This window comes from Ictidomys tridecemlineatus, chromosome X (assembly GCF_052094955.1).
Source record: "Ictidomys tridecemlineatus isolate mIctTri1 chromosome X, mIctTri1.hap1, whole genome shotgun sequence".
Lineage (NCBI taxonomy): Eukaryota > Metazoa > Chordata > Mammalia > Rodentia > Sciuridae > Ictidomys > Ictidomys tridecemlineatus.
In genome coordinates this window covers 79239054-79261802 of record NC_135493.1, presented here as the reverse complement: position 1 = coordinate 79261802, position 22749 = coordinate 79239054, and the positions used below count along the sequence as shown (strand labels likewise).

Here is a 22749-nt window from a genome sequence, read left to right as displayed (position 1 = left end):
AGTAAAGGTCAGGGTTAGGGAGGGCTGGATTGGAGAAGGGGCAGCATACAAGGCCAGAAGGCAGGGGAGGAAAGGGAGAGGATCGCTCAGGGCTTGGTTGGAGCACATCCCATGTTAACTTCCAGGCCTCAAAGTTCAGGCCGTGAAGGGGACTCAGGTGAGTGGCAGGGCTGTTTCCCATAGGGAGCATTCAGGGTGCAGAGACCAGCCAATTCCCATCCTCTGCTCCAGCTGAGTAGATCCTCAGAGAGGGAACTGGACCAAAGGAGGGGCAAAAGAGGGTACTTGTCAGACCCGCTGACAATCTGTAATTCCTGGTACAGCAGAGATGCTTAAGAAAGACACACACACACATGCAATGAATAGAAAATGAGCATGGTCTTTACTTTTTCTCTCCTTTTATACAGCATTGTTAATTAAAACAAGGGGAAAGAAAAAACATCCTTTCGTCAGCTTAATCCTTACAAGCATGGATAAAAATTCTCAGGAAAACTTTGTTTATGGTCACAGTGCTCCATATTTCTTATCAATTAACTTGTGGTTAGTTATTCCCAGGCAAACACACACACACACACACACACACACACACACACACACACACAAAGTTTACACTTGGCAGAACATTCTTTTCTCCTATCTTCTTAAGACAGCAACAAGGACACAGTTCAAAGAGTTCATACTTTCTCACAGAACTCCTTGTTTTGCTAAGCACAACAAAATTTAACTGTTTGCATGCTTGAGCTCACAGGTACTATGAGGGGATACTTGGTGTGAAGAGGTGGGGGGTCAGTGGGCTGCCATGCCCCATTCAAGGAGCCTTGGCTAGTGAGAAGCAGGGGGAGTGGAGGGTCCCGGCAGTGTCAGGATATCACAGCATGAGGGGACACAGGGGAGGCACTGGAGGGGGCTGGAAACAGGGGTGTGAAACCAAGGGATAGCAACAGGGTCCTTGAGAAGTGTGGCCAGGGGCTCAAGCAAGATCCTGGCCCAGTAATGGAGAGCCAAGTCCTCACACCTGGGCCTGGACCCAGGATCAAAGGAGGGCACTGTGAGGAGATAACATTTTTCCAGAATTGGCAGGGTCGGTGGTGTCCATGACCCATTCTAGCCATGACCCACTCTTTCTAGCCCAGGCTAGGGAGAAGCAGAGGGAGTGGGGAGAGTCCAGCCAGTGCCAGGATACAAACAGTACTGTTTTTGGGTCAAATGAGGCAAGGAACCGAACACAGCAGGAAACAGTTTTATTTGGCTGCAGCCAGGTTCAGAGAGCACAGCTTTTGCTGTAATCAATTAATCTCCTGAATCCCGATTTCAGGCAGTCAGAATTTTATACCCAGCATGTAAGGGGAGGGGCTCAGAAGTTCACAGTCTGCAGAAGTTCACATAAAAGCAGCTGTTTATTTCACTGTTTTGGGCAAGTTAACTCTTCAAGGACAACTCCTGAGAAGGGGAGAGCTTCTTTTCCCCTTTATTCCTCTCCCTGCCAGTTGTTACCATGGAGTCCAGTTGGTAACTTATCTTAAAAATGTAGACATCTCTGTGAAGCCCATCTCAAGGTCAGATGTCTTGTTTGCACATTTCTACAAACTACTATACTGAATATATTTGTGAAAAACTTGTAAGGGGGTGGCCAGCATCTGGAGTGCTTTTATCTTCTCGGCCAGTGGCCAAGTAAAACAGGGTGACAGGAAAAGAGGAAGTTTATCTACGTTGAACTCTTGCTGACAGTCCTAAAATCAGCCATGGTGAAGACTTCTGGAGAAGCCCAGGTAAGACTTTTTTGTGGAGAAAGGGGTGCCACTTCAATACAAGAACAGAGGGGAGGCACAGGAGGGGGCCTGATAAAGGGGATTGAAATCAAGGGAAAGGGACAGGGTCCTGGAGAAGGGCAGCTTCAAGCAAGGAGCCAGGCCCAGGAATGGAGAGTGAAGAATGGTGTCCCTGGAAGGGGTCCCATGAAAACAGGGCTTTGGAGAGGAGCAGACAGAGAATGGGGAGCAGGTGGCACAAGGAGAGGATGGCTCAAGGCCCAGGTTCACTGATTGGTGTCAGGTTTTGGGATTAGAGCCTGGGCTGAGGGTGGCAAAAGTCTAGAAAAAGGGGAAGGGCTAACATTTTCCCAAAAAGAGCCCAAAGGGCCAAAAGTCAAGGTCCAGTCCTCTGGCACAGGTGAGCATACTCATGAAGGGATCAGGAAAAGGGGCACAGCAGAGACAGAGACAGAGATCCCAAGGAGGGCACCGTAGATAGTGCCAGAGAATGCCTGTTGGTGGGTTGGGGGACAGGACCCCAGCAAGGATACCAGGCTAGGGAACCTAGAGGTGGGCCCCATCCTGAAAGAGTAGGGAAGGGAGGGGCTGGGCAGGTGAGAAGCACTAGGGTTCTGCAATGCAGGGAAGCCAAGGGGAGTAGGGAAGCAGCCCAATCAAGTGGCCTGCAGTCCAAGCCCAGGGACACATGGAGCAAGAAGGACCACCATAGGCTCAAGTGAGGAGACAGGCCAGGGAATGGAGAGACAAGGGCCAGGGCTGTGGCAAGGGCTTAGGACTGTGGAAATGGCTGAGGGGGGAAGGCAGGGATCTGGCAGTGGAGAGTCAGGCTTCAGGCCCAGGGCCACTACCAGATCTCAGTGTTCCGGGTGCAGGACCAAGCACCCAGAGAGAGCAAGGGGCCCAGGTGAGGAGCAGGGCTCTCTTTTCCATGAGGTGCCCTGGCCCAAATGAGAATCAAGGGCCAGGGACTAGGCCAAGGGTCCTGGCAAGGGACGGGGACCCAGAAGAAGGCTATAGGAGTTCATTGCGTGGGGTCTCGGTGGGTGCAGAGTGGGGCAAGAGCCAGGACCCAAGACAGGATCCCAGGCAATTGACTTATCCCACCCACAGATCATTAGAAACCCAAGAAGCAGGAGGCCATCACTCCAGGGAAAGGTGCTAGTAGAAGGAGAGGAAGGATTGGCGCTAGGATGTGGAGACAGAGGGCAGCACCAAGGGCACCCAGTAGAGCGCACTAAGGGGCCCAGGCAAGGGGGCCCCCAGGTCATACGCATGTGAAGTGACACCTCACAACATGATGCAATGAAAGGAACATGGTCCAGAGCTCAGGCAAGCAGCCAGGCCCTGAAACTGGAGTGTAAAATTTCAGGGTTAGGGAGGGCTAGGTTGGGGTAGGGGCAACATGCAAGGCTAGATGGTAGGGGAGGGAAGGGAGAAGATTGTGCAGGGCAAGGACAGTGAACAACCCAAGTTCACTGCCAGGTATCAATGTTTGGAAGGCGAACAGGGCCCAGGTGAGGGGCAGGGCTATGTATCCCATAGGGAGTCTTCAGGGTGCAGAGGTCAGTCAATTCCACTCCTCTGCCTCAAGTGATTAGAATTGCATAGAGGGACCAGGACCAAAAAAGGGCCAAAGGTGGGCACTGTGAGGGGTTACCTTGCATCCGGAATTGGGGGCGAGGGTTTGTGGGGAGCCAGGACCCTTTCGAGGAGCCCAGGTTGGGGAGAAACAGGGGGAGGGGAGGGTCCTGGCAATGCCAGGGAACCACAGTTCAAAGGGGAACAGAGAGGAGGCCCAGGAGGAGGCCGGAAAAATGGGCCTGAAATCACAGGACAGGGATAGAGTCCTCGAGAAGGGCGGCCAGAGGTCAAGCAAGGGACAAGGCCAAGGAATGGAGAGCCAATGGGCAGGGCCTTGGCCAGTGCCTCATGAAAACTAACTGAACTGGGAGGGGAGGGAGAATATAAAATGGAGCGGGTGGTACAGTGAGAGGAGGGCTCAAAGACCAGGTCCACTGCTGTGTGTCAGGTTTGGGGAGCAGGGCTGGGCTGAGGGAGGCCAAAGGGCCCAGGCAAGGGGCACAGCAACATTTTCCCAAAGGGAACCCCCAGAGCCAAAATGCCAGGTCAAGTTCCCTGGCCATTGTGTGCATCCTAGTAAAGGGATCCAGAAAAGGGGCATGGCAGGAATAGGGACAACAGGAGATCCAAAGGAGGGCACAGTGGAAAGGACCAGAGTACGGGTGTTGTTGGGGTGGGGGCCAGGACCCCCAAATGGAGACCAGGGTAGGAACCTAGATGAGGTCCCATGCAAGGGCATAGAAGGTATGGTGGGCAGGTGGGCAGCACTAGGGTTCTGCAGGGGAGGGGAGCCAAGGGAATTGGCTCAAGCGAGGGGCGCAAAGTCAAAGCCTAGAAATGCAGGCAACAAGAAGGGTCACCGGAAGCTCCAAGGAGGAGCCAGGCCAGGGAATGGAGAGCCGAGGGCCAAGGCTGGGGCAGGGGGCCCAGGACAGTACACAAGGCCAGGAAGGGAAGGCAGGGGATCCGACAGGTGACAGGCAGGCATGAGGCCCAGGGCCACTGCCAGGTGTCAGGGTTCCGTGTGCAGGACCAAGGGCCAAATAAGAGCAAGTAGCTCAAGTGAGAGGAAGCGCTGTTTCCCATAAGGTGCTCTGGCCCAGATGAGAAACCAGGGTCAGGGAATGGGCAAAGGGGGCCTGGTAAGGGATGGAGCCCAGGAGGAGGGCAATGGGAGGGCATGGTGCGGGGCCCTGCTGGGTGTGGAGAGGGGCGAGAGCCAGGAACCAAGCAAGGATTCCAGGTAAGGATCCCACCGGAGTGACCAAAAATGAGAGACTCAATGAGCAGGCTGCTCCTGGGCACGCCCAGGTATAGCACAAGTGGATGGGGTAAAGGGGGCAGCATGAGAAGAAGGAGTCAGCTGGAAGCACAGGGCAAACCAATCGGAGCACACTAGAGTGCCCAAAATGGAATGACACCAGGCAAAGCCAAATGATGCCACACGACTTGGGAACATGATCAGGGGCTCAGGCAAAGGGTCAGGGTCAGGGAGCGCTGGGATGGGTTTGCGGCAGCATGGAAGGCCAGAAGTCAGGGGAGGGAAAGGAGAAAATGACGCAGTGCATGGCCAGCGTAAAGCACACTTCCACTGCCAGGTGTCAGGGTTCTGGCAGCGAGGGTGACCCCGGCCAGGGGAAGGGCGCTGTTTCCATAGGGAGATTTCAGGATGTAGAGGCCAGTCAATTCCAGTAGTCTGCCCCAAGTGAGTAGATTCTTACAGAGGGACCAGAAACAAAGGAGGGGACTGTGATAAAATAACTTTCATCTGGATGTGGGGGTATTGGTGGGGCACAAGGACACAATTAAGGAACCCAGTCTCTGGAGAAGGTGTGGGAGGGGAGGGTCCAGCCAGTGCCAGGTTACCACAGCACAAGGAAAACAGAGGTGAGGCATATTAGTGCCCCCAGTAAGGGGCCTGAAATCAAGGAACATGAGCAGGGTCCTCGAGCAGGGCAGCCAGGGACTTAAGCAAGGAGCCAGGCCCAGGAACGCAGAGTCAAGTGCAAGGGCTGGGGCCAGGAGTACATGAAAACGTACAGGACTGCTGACGGGAAGGAGGGAAGGGAGGGAGCTGGTAGAGCAAAGGAGGGAGGCTCAAGGCCCAGGCCCACTGGAGGGTGTCAGAGTCAGGGAGCAGGGCCCGGGCTGAGGGAGGCCAAAGGGCCCAGGCAAGGGGCAGGGCTACATTTTCCTTAAGAAAGCCCACAGGCCAAGAGGCCAGGTTCAGTCCTCTGGCCCTGGTGAGCATCCTTGGAAAGAGATTAGGAAAAGGGGCACAGAAGGCACAAGGATGACAGGAGGGCCCAAAATGGCACAGCATTAAAGGCCAGAGGAATGGGGAGTGTGGGGTCTGTCCCAGGACCCAAGGAAGGAAACCAGGTTAGGGACCTAGAGAAGGATCCATGCCAGGGAAGACCAGTGAAGGGCAGGGCCATGAAGATTGGGCTGCACTAGGGTACTGCAGTACAGGGAAGCCAAGGGGAGCAGGCAAGCAGCCCCAGTGAGGGGCCTGCAGACAAAGCCCAGGGACACAATGAACAAGAAGGGCCAACAGAGGTTCAAGCAAGAAGCCAGGCCAGGGACCAGAGAGCCAAGAGCCAGGGCTTGGGCAGGGGTCTCAGGGAAGTGGACAGGGCTGGAGAGGAAAGGCAAGGAATCCAGCAGGGTAGGCAAGCTCCAAGCCCAGGGCCACTGCCAGGTGTCAGGGTTCTGGGGGAAGGACCATGGGCCCAGGGGGAGCAAAGGGCCCAGGCCAGAAGCAGGGCTCTGTTTTGCATAAGAAGCTCTGGCCCAGATGAGAATCAAGGGCCAGGGACCATGCCAAGGGGTCCTGTCAAGGGATGATGGCCAGGAGGACTGTGATGGGAGGGCAGAGTGGGGGTCGCAGTGGATGCAGAGAGGGGCAAGAGCCAGAACCCACCAATGTACCCAGGCAAGGTACTAACCCCAATAAAAGGTATTAGGGAGCCAATGAGTAGGAGGCCCGTGCTCCAGGAAAAAGCACTAGGGAAAGAAGAGGAAGAGGAGGCACTAGGATAAGGAGAGAGAGGGTGGTACAAAGGGCACAGAGGGGAAGCAGGCTAGGGGGCCAAAGCAAAGGGACCCCAGGTCAGACCCGACACAAAGAGACACCACTCAAAGTAACAAGACACAAGGAATGCAGTAAAGGGCTCAGGCTTGCAGCCAGGCCTGGGGAATGTGGGTTGAAGGGTCAGGGTGTGGGAGGGCTGGGTTGGCATTGGGGCATCTTGCAAGGCTAGAAGGCAGGGGAGGGAAGGCAGGAGATTGCCCAGGGAAAGGTCATCACTCGGCCCACATCCACTGCCAGGTGTCAAGTTTGGGCTACGATGGCGGACCAGGCAAGGGGCAGCGCTGTGTTTCCCATAGGGAGTCTTCCGGGCCCAGAGTCCAGCCAATTGCACTCCTCTTCCCCAGGTGAGTAGATCCTCATAGAGGACCTAGACCAAAGGAAGGGCAAAAGAGGGTACTATGAGGAGATTCATGGCATGCAGAGTTTGCGGAGTGGGGTAAGTGGGCTGCCATGACCCACTGGAGGAGCATAGGCTAGAAAGAAGCAGGGGGAGCAGATGGTCTGGACAGTGCCAGGATACCACAGCATAAGGGGAACCGAGGGGAGTCACAGGAGGGGGCTGGTAAAAGGGGCCTGAAACCAAGGTATTGGGAAAGGGTCCTCGAGAAGGGCAGCCAGGGGTTCAAGCAAGGAGCCGGGCCCAGTAATGGAGAGCCAAGTGCAAGCACCTAGGCCTGGGTGAATGAAAAGAAACATGGATGGGGAGGGAGGGAGGAGATAAAGGGGAGCGGATGGGATAGTGGGAGGGGGGCTCAAGTCTCAGGTCCACTGCAGGGTGTCAGGGTTCAGGAGTAGGGCCCCACTGAGGGAGGCCAAAGGGCCCAAAGAGAGTCCGCAGGGCCAAGAGGCCAGGTCAAGTCCCTTGGCCCCGGGTGACCATCCTGGGAAGGGGATCAGGAAAGCAGGCCTGGCAGAGACAGAAACGACAGGAGGGCCAAAGGAGGTCACACACTGAAGGGCCATAGGATGGGTGTGGGTGGGGTGGGGGCCAGGAGCCCAGACTAGGAACCTAGAGGAGGGCCTAGGCTAGGGGAGAGCAGGGAAGCGTGGTACCAGGCAGGTGGGCAGCACTAGCATTCTGAGGTGCAGGAACACCAAGGGGAGAGGCCCACAGTCCTAGCCCAAGGAAGCATGGAGCAAGAAGCGCCCCCCCCAAGAGGCCAAAGAGAGAAGACAGGCTGGGGAATGGAAAGCCAAGGGCCAGGGCTTGGGGAGGGGGCTAAGGACAGTGGACAAGGCTGAGGTGGGAAGGCAGGGGATCCAGCAGGGGTCAGGCAGGCTTGAGGCCCGGCACCACTGCCAAGTGTCAGGGTTCTGGGTGCTACCCCCAAGGGCCCAGGGAAAGCAAGTTTAGTCGAGGTTCAGGGGTTTTTTTCCCATAAGGCATCCTGGGGCAGATGAGAATCAAGGGCCAGGGCCCAGGCCAAGGGATCCTGGCAAGGGATGGAGGCCAGGAGGAGTGTGATGGGAGAGCACAGTTGGGGGTCACGGTGGGAGCAGAGAGAGGTAAGAGCAAGGACCCAATCAAGGAGCCCAGGCAAGGGACTGACCCCACCAAAAGTTATTAGTGGCCCAATGAGCGGGAGGCCCACACTCCAGGAAAAAGTGCTAGGGAAAAGAGAGAAAGGGGTGGCGCCAGGATGAGGAGACAGAGGGCAGTACATAGGGCACAGAGGGGAGCACCCTAGGGGGCCAAAGCAAGGTTAGACACAAAGAGACATCAAGCAAATCAACATGACACGAGGGAAGCAGTAATGGGCTCAGACTTGCAGCCAGGACCTGGAACTGTAGGGTGAAGGTTCAGGGTGAGAGAGGGCTGGGTTGGCTTAGGGGCAACTTGCAAGGTAAAAGGCAGGAGAGGAAAGGGAGGGGATCGCCATAAGCAAGGTCATCGCTAGGCCCAAGTCCACTGCCAGGTGTCAAGTTTGGGTGGCAATGGGGGCCCAGGTGAGTGGCAGGGCTGTGTTTCCCATAGGGAGCCTTCAGGGCCCAGAGGCCAGCCAATTCCACTTCTCTGCCCCAGATAAGTAGATCCTCAGAGAGAATCCAGGACCAAAGGAAGGCAATGTGAGGGTTACCTTTGGTCTCGATTTGGGGGAGTGTCAGTGGGGAGCCAGCAACTATTGGAGGAGATAAGGCTAGGGAGAAGCAGGGGGAGGGGAGTGTCCTGTCAATGACAAAATACCCCAGTACAAGGGGAACAGAGGAGAGACACAGGAAGGGGTCCAAGCAAGGGGCCTGAAATCAAGGAACAGGGACAGGATCATCAGAAGGGCAACCAGGGGCTCTAGCAAGGAGACAAGCCCAAGAATGGAGAGCCAAGTGCCAGGACCCAGTCATGGGTCCTATGAAATCAGACCAGGGATTGGAGGGAAGAAAGTGGAGCAAGGGGAGTGGATGATCCAGGGAGAAGAAGGCTCAATACCCAGGTCCACTGCTGGGTGTCAGGATTTGGGAGCAGGGCCCAGGCTGAGGGGGGACAAAGGGCCCAGGCAAGGGGCAGGGCTGTTTTCCCAAAGGGAGCTCACAGGGCCAAGAGGCCAGATAAAGTCCCCTGGCCCAGGTGAGCATCCTGAGAAGGGGATCAGGAAAGCAGGCCTGGCAGAGACAGAAATGACAGGAGGGCCGAAGGATAGCACAGCCAGAAGGGCCACAGGAACGGTGTGAGTGGTGTGGGGGCCAGGATCCCAACAAGAAGCCCAGGTAAGCAACCTAGAGGATGGCCCAGGCCAGGGGAGAGCAGGGAATACTGGGCCTGGAAGGCGGGGCTGCACTAGGGTGCTGCAGTACAGGGAAGCCCAGTGGAGCAGGGAAGGGGCTCCTATGTGTGGCTCTCAGACAAAGCCCAGAAAATTATGGAGCAAGAAGGGCCACCAGAGGCTCAAGTGAGGAGCCAGGCCAGGGAATGGAGAAGAGAGGCAAGGGCCAGGGCTTGGGCAGGGGGCTCAGGAGAGTGGAAAAGATTTGGGAGGGAAGGCAGGGGATCCAGCAGGGGGCAGTCAGGCTCCAGGCCCAGGGCCATCTCCAGGATTCAGTGTTCCTGGTACAGAACCAAGCACCCAGGGAGAACAAGCGGCCCAGGTGAGTGGCAGGGCTCTCTTTCCCATAAGTCACCCTGGCTCTGATATGAATCTAGAGCGAGGGACCTGACAAATGAGGCCAGACAAGGGAAGGGGCCAGGAGGAGGGCGACGGGAGGGTACAGTGTGGGTCCCGGTGGGTGCATTAAGGGGCGAGAGCCAGGACCCAAGACAGGCATCCAGCAAGGGACCCACATTACCGATGGTGATGAGGGACACAATGAGCAGGAGACACGCCGAGGCCAGGAAAAAACGCAAATGGAAGGGAGGTAGGGGCTCTGTGAGGACCAGGAGACAGAGGGAAGCTCAAGAGGCACCTAGAGGAACCCACTGGGGGGCCCAAACAAGGGGCCCCCAGGTCAGACCCAACACAAAGAGACTCCATGCTATGCCAAGGAACATGAGGAACGTGTTCAGGGGCTCAGGTGAGCACCCAGGCCCAGAGACAGGAGCACAAATGGTCAGGGTTAGGGAGGGCTGGGGTGGGGTTGTGGCAGAATGCAAAACTAGCAGGCAGGGAAGGAAAGGGAGAGGAATGCTCAGGGATGGGTTGGAGCAAGTCCCATGTTAAATGCCGGGCCTCAAGGTTCAGGCGGTGAAGGGGACTCAGGCGAGTGGCAGGGCTGTGTTTCCCATAGGAAGCATTCAGGGCGCAGAGACCAGCCAGTTCTTCTCCTCTTCCCCAGGTAAGTAGATCCTCAGAGAGGGACCTGGACCAAAGAGGGGCAAAAGAGAGTACTGTGAGGGGATACGTGGCATGCGGAGGTTGGGAGGGAGTCTCTGGGCTGCATGACACATTTGAGAGGCCTAGGCTAGGGTAAAGCAGGGGGAGCAGAGGGTCCTGGCAGAGCCAGGATACCACAGCATGAGGGGAACAGAGGGGAGGCACAGGAGGGGGCTAGCAGTAGAGGCCTGAAACCATGGGACAGGGACAGGATCCTCAAGAAGTGTGGCCAGGGGCTCAAGCAAGGATCCGGGCTCAGTAATGGAGAGCCAAGTGCTAGCACCTGGGCCTGGGTGAATGAAAAGAAAAATGGATAAAAATGGGTGGGAGGGGAGAAAGGGGAGCCTATGGCATATGGAGAGGGGGCTCAAGTCTCAGGTCCACTGCAGGGTGTCAGGGTTTGGGAGCAGGGCCCAGGCTGAGGGAGGCCAAAGGGCCCAGGCAAGGCACAGGGCTATGTTTTCCCAAAGGGAGCCCACAGGGCCAAGAGGCCAGACCAAGTCCCCTGGCCCAGGTGAGCATCCTGGGAAGGGGATCAGGAAAGCAGGCCTGGCAGAGACAGAAATGACAGGAGGGCTGAAGGATAGCACAGCCAGAAGTGCCACAGGACTGGTATGAGTGGTGTGGGGGCCAGGACCCCAACAAGAAGCCCAGGTAAGCAACCTAGAGGATGGCCCAGGCCAGGTGAGAGCAGGGAATACTGGACCTGGAAGGCGGGGCTGCACTAGGGTACTGCAGCACAGGCATGTCAAGGGGAGCAGGACAGGGGCTCCCGTGTGGGGCCCTCAGACAAAGCCCAGAAAATCACAGAGCAAAAAGGGCCAACAGAGGCTCAAGTGAGGAGCCAGGCCAGGGAATGGAGAGGAGAGGCAAGGGCCAGGGATTGGCAGGGGGCTCAGGACAGTTGACAAGATTTGGGAGGGAAGGCAGGGGATTCAGCAGGGGGCAGTCAGGCAGTCAGACGAGTGGCAGGGCTGTGTTTCCCATAGGGAGCATTCAGGGCACTGAGACCAGCCAGTTCTGCTTCTCTGCCCCAGGTGAGTAGATCCTCAGAGAGGGACCTGGACCAAAGAGGGGCAAAATAAGGTACTATGAGGGGATACCTGGCATGCGGAGGTTGTGGGGGTCATTGGGCTGCAGGATCCATTTGAGGAGCCTAGGCTAGGGTGAAGCAGGGGAGCAGAGGGTCCAGGCAGTGCCAGAATACCACAGCATGAGGGGAACAGAGGGGAGGCACAGGAGGGTGTAGCAGCAGAGGCCTGAAACCAAGGGACAGGGACAGGGTCCTCAAGAAGGGTGGCCATGGGCTCAAGCAAGGAGCCAGGCCCAGTAATGGAGAGCCAAGTGCTAGCACCTGGGCCTTAGTGAATGAAAAGAAACATGGACTTAAGCCTCCCTCCCTATGTTCCACCCGCTCCCCTTTCTCCCCTCCAGCCCATCCCTATCCCATTCCCTGGCAAGGGGCACAGGTACATTTTTCCAAAGGGAGATCTCAGAGCCAAACACCCAGTTCTAGTCTCCTAGACCTGTTGAACATCCTGGGAAATGGATCTGGAAAAGGTACCCAGAAGGGACAGGGACAACAGGGGGGATGAAGGAGGGTACAGCGTGAAGGGCCAGAGGAAGGGTGTTGATGGAATGCAGGCCACCACTCCAAAAAGGAGCCCAGGCTAGGGACCTACAGGAGGGCCCAGGCCAGGGGAGGGCAGGGAAGGGTGTGGCGGGGCAGGAGGGCAGCAGTAGGGTTCTGAGATTCAGGGAAGCCAAGTGGAGCAGGGTACTGACCCCAGCAAGGCCCACAGTCCAAGCCCAGGGAAGCACGGAGCAAGAAGGGCCCCCAGAGGCTCAAGTGAGGAGGCAGGGAAAGGAACAGAAAGCCAAGGGCCAGGGCTTGGGCAGGGAGCTCAGGACAATGGACTTTGGAGGGATAGTAGGGGATCTGGCAGAGGACAAGCAGGCTCCTGGCCCACAATCACTGCTAGGTGTAAGGGTTGCGGGTGCAGGACCAAAGGCCCAGAGAGAGCAAGGAGCCCAGGTGAGGGGCAGGGCTCAGTTTCCCATAAGGCGCTCTGGCCCAGATGAGAATCCAGGGACAGGGACCTGGAAAAGGAGGCCTGGAAAGTAAAGGGGGCCAGGAGGAGGGCGATGGGAGGGAATGGCAGGGGGGGGTCTCATTGAGTGCGTGGGAAGCATGAACCAGGACCCAAGATCCAGGACCCAAGCCAGATGCCCAGGCAAAGAACCTACCTAACCGACTATGATGAGGGATCCAAGAAGCAGAAGACCTACAAGTGCCAGGGGAAAGCACAAGGGTGTTGGGGATGCAAATCAAGTCAAGATGGTGCCTGGCACTTTGCCGAGAAGAGTGATTTGTGAAGCAATGCCAGGGAGCCATTAAGCTGATGAGGATTCCTTATTGGCTGACTGCTGTATCTAGATGATGTTAATTAAGTTAAGCTGTGCGTAATTAGTTAAGCATATATACCTCTGCTGTCCAGCAGAGAAGTGGCTCCTGCTACTTTGGGTGCCCGCTACTTTGAGTTCTCACTCAGTTCCCGCTGAGTTCACTCGCAATAAAGTAGTTCCTGTTTCAACCTTCAAGTTGCTTGTCACCTCTCGGTTATTTTGCCCAGCCAGACTACGGCATATGGTGGCCAGTACAGGGAATGCCTGAAGCTTGGGGGTAAATGACAAGGTAAACTGCTCGCCCCTGAGGGCAGGGCGAGAGGATGAGTGACCATTTCAAGATTCTTCTTTCTTTTTGTTTTGTTTTTGTTTCAAGCTGCCTATCCCTAGAAATAAATAGGATGGGAGAAAAGTTGTTTGCCCCTGAGGAAGAGAGAGAGATAGACCACGGATGCACATGTCAAGATAGAAAAATTGATACAATGAATTTTTGTTCCATTTTTGTCTCGTTTTGTTTCGGTTTTGTTTTGTGTTATCTTCTTGGGTTGCATTATCTTTGCAGCAGAAATATGGGATCAGAAACTAGTAAAAAACAAACAGAAAGAGTATTAAGTAAATTTCTAGAGGAAGGAGGCACCCCAGTAAAACCAAGAACAGTTAGGGCATACGTTGATACAATACAGAAATGTAGCCCATGGCTTCTTAAGGAGGAGTTGTTAAACATATCACAATGGAATCATCATGGTGAAGATTTTAAAAAGATAAAAAAAGGAAAGCCCAGGAACTCTGCCAGTTGGCACATTGCCATTATGGACGTTGATACAATCTTGTTAGTCAAGGAGAAGACATTTTAGATCAAGTAAAAGAGGAAGTCTCTCAAGTTAGTCAAAAAAGAGAAGAAAGTTTAGAGGAGAAAGGGCTATCAGGGGAAAAGTTACAACAGGAGGTTGCTACTAACCCCTTTCTATCACCAGAGGGCTAAGTATTCAACCAACAGCTCCACATATGGAGACAACATATGCTGGGTGGCCCCCAAGCCCCATAGTTGATAGATGGGATCCTGAGACAGGACCTCAAAGATTAGCATGCCCTGTATTTGAGGAGGCAGGAGGGAAGCAAATTCACCATACTTTAGATTTCAAAACAGTGAAGCAGCTGAAAGAGGCTGTAACAACCTGTGGTCCTCAAGCCCCTTTCACTGTAAGTATGGTCAAATCCATTGAACATGACGCCAGCAGATTGGGCTAGCATGTGCAAAGCTGTGCTAAATGGAGGACAATTTTTGTTGTGGAAGGTTGCCAATCAGGAATTTTGTATGGAGACAGCTAAGCGAAATGCAGCAGCTTGTTATTCTCAGAGAAATCTAGAGATGTTGCTAGGAGAGGGACCTTATGAGGGTCAGCAGCAACAAATTCAATATGATCTGGCCATATATTCACAAATTGCTTCAGCTGCAGTTAAGGAACGGAAAACTTTACAAGGTCAATTATCTAAGGTAATACAGGAACTAATGAACCTTACGCTGAATTTGTAGATAGGCTTATACAAACAGCTACCAGAGTCGTTGGGGATGCAGAACAAGTGATGCCATTGGTGAAACAGCTAGCCTACAAACAAGCCAATAAATGGTGTAGGGAGGCCATTAGACCATGGAAACATAGAGACTTAAACACACATATTAAATTATGCAGAGACATTAATGAACAGGGGCAAGTCTTGGCAGCTGCAGTACAACTGGCTTTAGGTGCCAGGCCAAAAGCTTGCTACAATTGTGGACAAACAGGACATTTTAAAAGGAATTGCCCCATAGGAGGAGGGTTTAACAAAACTGGGTACCAAAGAGATAGAATACTAGGTATTTGCCCACGATGCCATAGAGGGAGACATTGGGCTTATGAGTGCCATTTCAGACTACTGTAGAGGGTGCTCCATTGTCAAGAAATGGACAAGAACCAGGTGTTTACCCATAATATCATGGACAAAAACATTGGACTCCATTGCCAAAAAACGAACAGGGGGCCCCAATGCTCCAGGGCCCACGACCACAAATATACGTAGCATTGAAGGAACCCAGCAACACCATCAGGGTAGTGCCCAGGACACTTTATCCATTAGATCCCTCATTAGACAAACCAGAGGGAGCGCAGGGTTGGACATCTGCGCCTCTGCCAGAGCAGTACTAACTCCAGAAATGGGAGTTCAAATCATTCCCACAGGGGTAAAAGGACCTCTTCCCCAAGGAACAGTAGGCTTATTATTATGATGCAGTTCTTCTACTCTAAAAGGACTTATGATAAGTCCTGGGGTAATTGATCCTGATTTTGAAGGGGAAATAAAAATTATAGCCAGTTCTCCAAGGGGTATATCAGTAATTTCACCAGGAGATAGAATAGCACAGTTATTAATAATACCCAGCCTACGTGATAAATTTTCCAGTCATACTGTAGGAAGAGGTTCCAGGGGATTAGGCTCCACAGGTATAGATTGGGCTATGCTTTCTTTAAATTTAGATTCTTGGCCCATGCTAAAATTAAATATTCAAGGGCATGAATTTAATGGGCTACTGTATACATGGGGAAAACCTTAGCATCATCTCTCACCAAGAATGGCCAAAAAATTGGCTGTTACAACAAGCCACTCAAACGCTTCGGGGCCTAGGAGTGGTGACTAATCCCCATAGAAGTGTGATGGTATTAGATTGGAAGGATCCTGAAGGATGTGAAGGAACTATACAGCCATATGTATTGGATCATCTTCCTATAAATTTATGGGGATGAGATGTTCTAGATCAATTAGGATTGACATTAACAAATAACATCAATTCAAATGCACCCACTATTATGGCTAGACAAGGTTTTAGGAAAGAAAAAGGATTAGGAGAACAAGGACAAGGTATAGTGGCACCAATACAAATAGATCAAAAAACAGATAGATATGGATTGGGTTTTCAGGAGGGGGTCACTGAGACAATAAAAATTACTTGAAAATCAGAAAGGCCAGTATGGGTTCCTCAGTGGCCCCTGACTAAAGAAAAGATACAAGCAGCCCATGACCTGGTCAAACCACAATTAGTGGAAGTACATATACAACCTTCTGTATCTCTCCATAATACTCCCATTATTGTCATCAAAAAGAAATCTGGTAAATGGAGATTATTGCAAGATTTAAGAGCTATTAATAATGAGATGGTTATCATGGGACCTGCTCGATTGGGAATTCCTCAATTCTGCTTTGCCAAAAACTTGGTATGTTTTAGTTATAGATATTAAAGATTGTTTTTTTTTTCAATTCCAATTCATCCTGAGGATAGTCCACGTTTCGCATCTACTGTCCCTGCACTGAATCATGAAGGTCCTGATCAGAGATATGAATGGAAAGTACTCCCTCAATGGATGGCTAACAGCCCAACTATGTGTCAAATTTATGTTAACAAAGCAATCCAGCCACTTAGAAATCAAAATCCTGAACGACAAGTATTTCACTATATGGACGATGTATTATTAGCACACAAAGATAAAAACACGCTGCTAGAATGTTATGCCACCCTTACAAATTTATTAAAAACTTATAATCCAGAGATAGCAATAGATAAAGTACAATTAAATTTTCCAATTAATTATTTAGGAGTTCTATTATCCTCAACCATGATCCATCCACCAAAAATTCAAATACGAGTAGATCAACTTAAATCACTTAACGACTTTCAAAAGTTGTTAGGAGACATAAATTGGATAAGGCCTTATCTAGGCATACCAACAGGAGAGTTGAGACCTGTATTTGATATCCTAAAAGGTCCATTGGATCCAAATTCACCCCACATGTTAATACCTGAAGCAAGAAAGACATTAAAACTCATTGAAACATATATGGAAAATATGCATTTGGATAGAATTGATATAAGTTTGCCTTTATTATTTATTGTACTACCAAAAAAAATATTCCTACAGGAGTATTTTGGCAAGAAGGTCCATTATTATGGGTGCATTTATCTTATTCTCCTAACACTATTCTTACTTATCCTGAGGCTGTAGGACAACTAATACTCAAAGGAATAAAAGCAGCAAACGGAGTGTTTGGAATTTCTCCTAACTAAATTATCACTCCATATACTATGGATCAAATTAACGAGTTAGCTAATGAGTTAAATACTTGGGCAATAATTATGTGCAAATCTATTTGTTCATTTGATAACCACTTACCACCTAATCCTTTGTTGTCTTTTTGGTCCTCACATCCTGTAGTTTTTCCAAAAATGACAAGAAAAACACCTATCATGAATGCTCCAAATATATTCACTGATGGGTCAAATAATGGTACAGCAGCAGTAATTACTCCTGATCAAGCTTTTACATTTTTAGTACCCAAACAATCAGCTCAAAAGGTAGAGCTTAATTCAGTATTAAAAGTTTTTGTGATGTTTAAAATTCCATATTTAATTTATTTTCTGATAGTTTGTATATAGTTAATGTTATAAATTCCCTTGAAGATGCTGGTAGGATTTCCCCTTCCTCTACTGTTTTCTCTTTGTTTTATGCTATACAAAGTTTAATCTGGGACAGAAAAGGTCCATTCTTTATAGGACATATCAGGGCACACACAGGATTGCCTGGTGCCCTTAGTTTGGGCAATGATAAAACCACACATGACATACATATTTTTTCTATATTAGAAAAAGCTACAAATTTTCACAAATCCTTCCATTTCAATGCTAATACCTTGCAAAAGCATTTTAAAATAACTAAGGAACAAGCTAGACATATAATAAAACAATGTCAAAATTGTGTGACCTTTTTACCACAAGTTAACCTTGGAATCAATCCTAGAGGACTGATACCTAATCATATATGGCAAATGGATGTCACACACATGCCAGAATTTGGAAAATTAAAATATCTACATGTTACAGTTGATACTTCTTCCGGATATTTAATGGGCTCCCTTCATACCAGAGAGAAAACTAAAGAAATTATATCTCATTGTTTACAAAATTTTGCCACTGTGGGCATTCCAAAACAATTAAAAATAGATAATGGCCCTGGCTATACTTCTGCTTCTTTCAAGCAATTTTGGTCATCATTTGGCACTACTCACATAACAGGAATCTTGTATAATCCACAGGGACAAGGCATAGTTGAAAGAGCTCATCAAACTATTAAAATGTACTTACTAAAAAAAAAAAAAGAGGGAATTGGGAAGGGATATAAATCCCCCAAAGATAAACTTAACATAACCCTTTTGATGCTAAACTTTTTAAATTTGGATTCATCAGGACTTAGTGCTATGGAAAGGCACATGTGTCCAAAAAATGTACATAAGCCAAAGGTACTTTGGAAGGATATTCTAACTGGACAATGGAAAGGTCCTGACCCAGTGATTGTCTGGAGTCAGGGGTCTGTTTGTGTGTTTCCACAGGGAGAACAGCAGCTGATTTGGATTCCAGAGAGACTAACTAAAGTGATTTATACAGACCAAAAAGAAGATGATTTGGCTCAAATCCATAACAGCTGATATCCAGAACTCCAGTTTAGCCATCCTTACATCTGCAATAATGGTTCTCCTAAACCTGGAGGCTAATGAATAATGAGCACCATTAAGGTTTATTTCAAATGTAAAAAACCTTGAGGCCTACTTGTGGGAATACCTTCAAACCCATATGCAAGATACAGGAACAAGGATGGATGTCAAAAGAAGAGTCAAAACCAGGTGGTAGCCAGGATGCTTTTCTCTATTTTATTTTTTGAGCTCATTCAGACCTAGGTTAATGTTTTTCTGATCAGTTTTATTTTTTTTAATCAACTATGGAGTTTTTAAACATTGCAATGGACATTTAACCTGTGAAAAGCTACAAGGCCTTTATTACTATTGTGTTATGTGTGCACACTTGTGTTATGTGTTGTATGTCTATATATCAGGAGTGCTCATGAAAAAATTGGATCCAAATATCTTTTATTCATGTGATTTAAATAGTTTAATTTAAATTGGGTATTGTTTATATATGTGAACAAAAAAGGAGGTTAACAGATCTGTTTGTTTACTTTCACCTTTCCTTTTCATTATATCTAATAATTCTGTTCAGAACAATGTACTAAATTGTTCAGAAAATTGTTTTCTTAGTGCCTGCTAGAATGCTACATAATTTTCTTTATCCATTATTGCCAGAATTCCTACCTTAAGACAAAAATAGAAGAATTTCCAGTATTACTGAAAAACCAAATGAGACTTTGGAATTACAGCTACCATCATCACAGCTGTTGCTGTTTCTGCTGCTACTCCTACAACTTCTGTGACAGCTATCACACAAACTGTACAAACTGTTGCATCAATATTTACTTCAAGAAGAAATAGACATATTAATGGATTCCTTTGCTTTAAGCAGCTTGTGGAACTTACCTGGACTGTGTATCACTTATATGCATTATGAACTGATACAACAAATTATAAAAGTACCAGGGTATCTTTGCTGACAGTGTCATCAGTGGTACAATTTTTCCAAGGGCTTCTTACTTGGAGCCGTCAATGGCTTGATATCGTGGCATTTTATATCCTCCTCCTTCTGCTTGTAGCAAATTGTTTATGGTGTTTGTGTAAAAACCACTATGGTCGTTATCCACAAGTATGGCTAAGTGTGTTGGGCCGGTAGTCAAAGACAGGTAAGATCCAATTACAATGGTACCAACCTAAGACAGGAGGCTGACGATTTGAGGTCAGACCATCCAATGACGGGTAAGGACCATATGTGGTATTGGACAACCTAAAACAGGCTCGGTCCCTAAGCCACATACTTGTTGTTTAATAAAACAAAAGGGAGGAGATGTTGGGGATGCAAATCAAGTCAAGATGGTGCCTGGCACTTTGCCAGGAGGAGTGATTTGTGAAGCAATGCCAGGGAGCCATTAAGATGATGAGGATTCCTTATTGGCTGACTGCTGTATCTAGATGATGTTAATTAAGTTAAGCTGTGTGTAATTAGTTAAGCATATATACCTCTGCAGTCCAGCAGAGAAGTGGCTCCTGCTACCTTGGGTGCCCACTACTTTGAGTTCTCGCTCAGTTCCCGCTGAGTTCACTTGCAATAAAGTAGTTCCCATTTCAACCTTTAAGTTGCTTGTCACCTCTCGGTTATTTTGCCCAGCCGGACTATAGCACAAGGGGAAGGGGATGAAGGGCTGCATGAGGACCAGGAGACAGAGAAAAGCACAAGGGGCAACTAGGGCAGCCCGCTGGCAGTCCTAAGCAAGGGGACCTGGGCACTCACCTGAGCCCCTGACAGCATTCCTCATGTCACTCCCATTCGAGGAGCCCAGGCTAGGGAGAAGCAGGGAAAGTGAAGGGTCCCAGCAGTGCCAGGATACCACAGCACCAGTGGAACAGAGGGTAGGCACAGGATGGGGCCTTTTACAAAGGCCTGAAACCAACAGAAGAGAAAAGGTCCTCGAGAAGAGCAACAAGGGGCTCAAGAAAGGAGCCTGGCCCAGTAATGGAGAGCCTAGTGCTAGTACCTGGTCCTGGGTAAATGTAAAGGGACATGGATGGGGAGGGGAGGGAGGAAAGAAAGCAGAGCAGGTGGCGCAGTGGGAGGAATGCCCAAGGCTCAGGTCCACTGCAGGGTGTCACGGTTCGGGAACAGGGCCCGGGCTGAGGGAAGCCAAAGGTCAGAGGCCAGAGGCTGGGCTACGTTTTCCCAAATTGGGAGCCCGCAGGGCCAAGAGGCCAGGTCAGGTACCCTGGCCAGGGTGAGCATCCTGGGAAGGGGATCAGGAAAGCAGGCCTAGCAGACACAGAAACTACAGGAGGGCCAAAGGAGGGTATAGCCTGAAGGGCCGCAGGACAGGTGTGGGTGGGGTGGGGCCAGGACCACAATAAGGGGCCCAGGCAAGAGACCTAGAGGAGGTCATAGGCCAGGGGAGAGCAGGGTAGGGCAGGGCTGGCGGGGCTGCACTAGGGTACTGCAGTACAGGGAAGTCAAGGGGAGCAGGGAAGCGGCCCCAGAGAGGGGCCCTCAGACAATGCCCAGAAAACAAGGATCAAGAAGGACCACCAGAGGCTCAAGTGAGGAGCCAGGTCAGGGGACAGAGAGCCAAGGGCCAGGGCTTGGGCAGGGGGCTCAGGACAGTGGACAAGACTTGGGAGGAAAGGCTGGGGATCCAGCAGTGTGCAGGCAGGCTCCAGGCCCAGGGTCACCTGGTGCAGAACCAAGCACCCAGGAAGAGCAAGGGGCCCAGGCGAGGGGCAGGGCTCTGTTTCCCATAGGAGCCTTTAGGGCACAGAGGCCAGCCAATCCACTCCTAGGCCCCAGGTAAGAAGATTGTCAGGGAGGCACCTGGACCAGAGCAGGGCTAGGAAGTTAGGAAGAGGAGAGAGAGGAGCTGGTGGCACACAGGGAGGAAGGTTCAAGGCCCAGGTCTACGACTAGGTGTCAGGGTTGGGGAGCAGGACCCGTGCTGAAGGAGGCCAAAGGGCCCAGGCAAGGGGCAGCTCTACTTTTTCCCCTAAGGAGCCAGGAGGGCCAAGAGGCCAAGAGGCCAGGTCCACTCCCCTGGTCTGGGGTGAATCCTGGGAAAGGGATCAGGAAAGGGGGTTTCACAGGGACAGGAACAAAAGGAAGGCCAAATAGGGCACAATGAGAAGGGTCGTAGGACAGGTGCTGGTGGGGTAGGGCCTGGACCCCAGTAAGGAGCCCAGGTTAGGGACCTAGTGGAGAGCCCACACCAGGGGAGAACAGGGAAGGGCAGGGATGGGAAGGCAGGTGGTACTAGTGGACTGCAGTGCAGGAACACCAAGGGGAGTGGGGAAGCAGCCCAAGAGGGGCCCACAGTCAATGCCCAGGCATGCTCTCAGCAACAAGGGCCACCAGAGGCTCAAGCAAGGAGCCAGGACAGGGAATGGAGAGCCAAGGGCTGGGGCTGGGGAAGGGGGCTCAGGACAGTGGACAAGACTTGGGTGGGAAGGCAGGGGATCCAACAGGGGCAGGCAGGTACAGGCCCAAGGCCACTGACAGGTGTCAGGGTTCCGGGTGCAGGACCAAGCACCCAGGGAGAGCAAGGAGCCCAGGTGAGGGGCAGAACTCTGTTTCTCATAAGGTGCTCTGGCTCAGATTAGAATCCAGGGCCAGGGACCTGGCAAAGGAGGCCTGGCAAGGGAAGGGGGACAAGAGGGGGGCTACGGGAGGCACGGCGGGGGGGGGTCACGGTGGGTGCTCAGAGGGGCAAGACCCAGGTCCCAAGCCAGGAGCCCAGGAAACAACCATGGATGAGAGACCCAAGGAGAAGGAGACCCACAAACGCCAGTGGAATTTGCGAGGGGAAGGTGAAGAAGGGTTGCATGAGGACCAGAAGACAGAGTAAAGTGCAAGGGGCACATAGGGGAGCTGCTGGCGGGCACAAGCAAGAGGCTCCCAGGACAGACCCAACACAAAGAGACTCCATGCTACACTAAAGGACATGAGAAACGGTGTCAGGGGCTCAGGTGAGCAGTCAGTCCCTGGGACTGGAGCGCAAAGGACCAGGATTAGGGAAGGCTGGGTTGGGGTAGGGGCAGCATGAAAGGCAAGAGGGCACTGGAGGGAAGGGAGGGGATATCTCAGGGCTGGGTTGGAGCAAGTCACATGTTAACTGCCAGGCATCAAGGTTCAGGTGGCGAAGGGGACACAGGCGAGTGGCAGGGCTGTTTTCCACTGGGAGCAATCAGGGTGCACAGGCCAGCTAATTCAGCTCCTCTTCCCTAGGTGTGTAGATCCTCAGAGAGGGTCCTGAATCAAAGGAGGGGCAAAAGCGGGCACTGTGAGGGCATGCCTGTGGTGCAGAGTTCGGGGTGGGGTTGGTGGGCAGCCAGGACCCATTTGAGGAGCCCAGGCTAGAAAGAAGCAGGGGGTGCAGAGGGTCTGGGCAGTGCCAGCATACCACAGCTAAGGGGAACAGAGGGGAGTCACAGGAAGGGGCTGGTAAAAGGGCCTGAAACCAAGGGACAGGGACAGGGTCCTCGAGAAGGGCAGCCAGGGGCTCAAGCAAGGAGCCAGGTCCAGTAATGGAGAGCCAAGTGCTATCACCTGGGCCTGGGTGAATGAAAAGGGATGTGGTTGTCTGGGGGAGCTCTT

At 51.4% G+C, this 22749-nt stretch overlaps 1 long non-coding RNA gene across 2 annotated transcripts; it reads left to right on the top strand.

Annotated features, from left to right (window-relative positions):
• The first annotated feature begins 1163 nt into the window (after nucleotides 1-1163).
• LOC144371730 (uncharacterized) lies at nucleotides 1164-19756 on the top strand. Of its 2 annotated transcripts, none has more exons than XR_013431815.1 (3): nucleotides 1164-1769; nucleotides 6685-6791; nucleotides 18816-19756. It is a non-coding gene; the product is annotated as an uncharacterized LOC144371730 (long non-coding RNA). The 2 variants fall into 2 exon arrangements; XR_013431814.1 differs by having other exon boundaries at nucleotides 18069-19756.
• Nucleotides 19757-22749: the final 2993 nt, after the last annotated feature.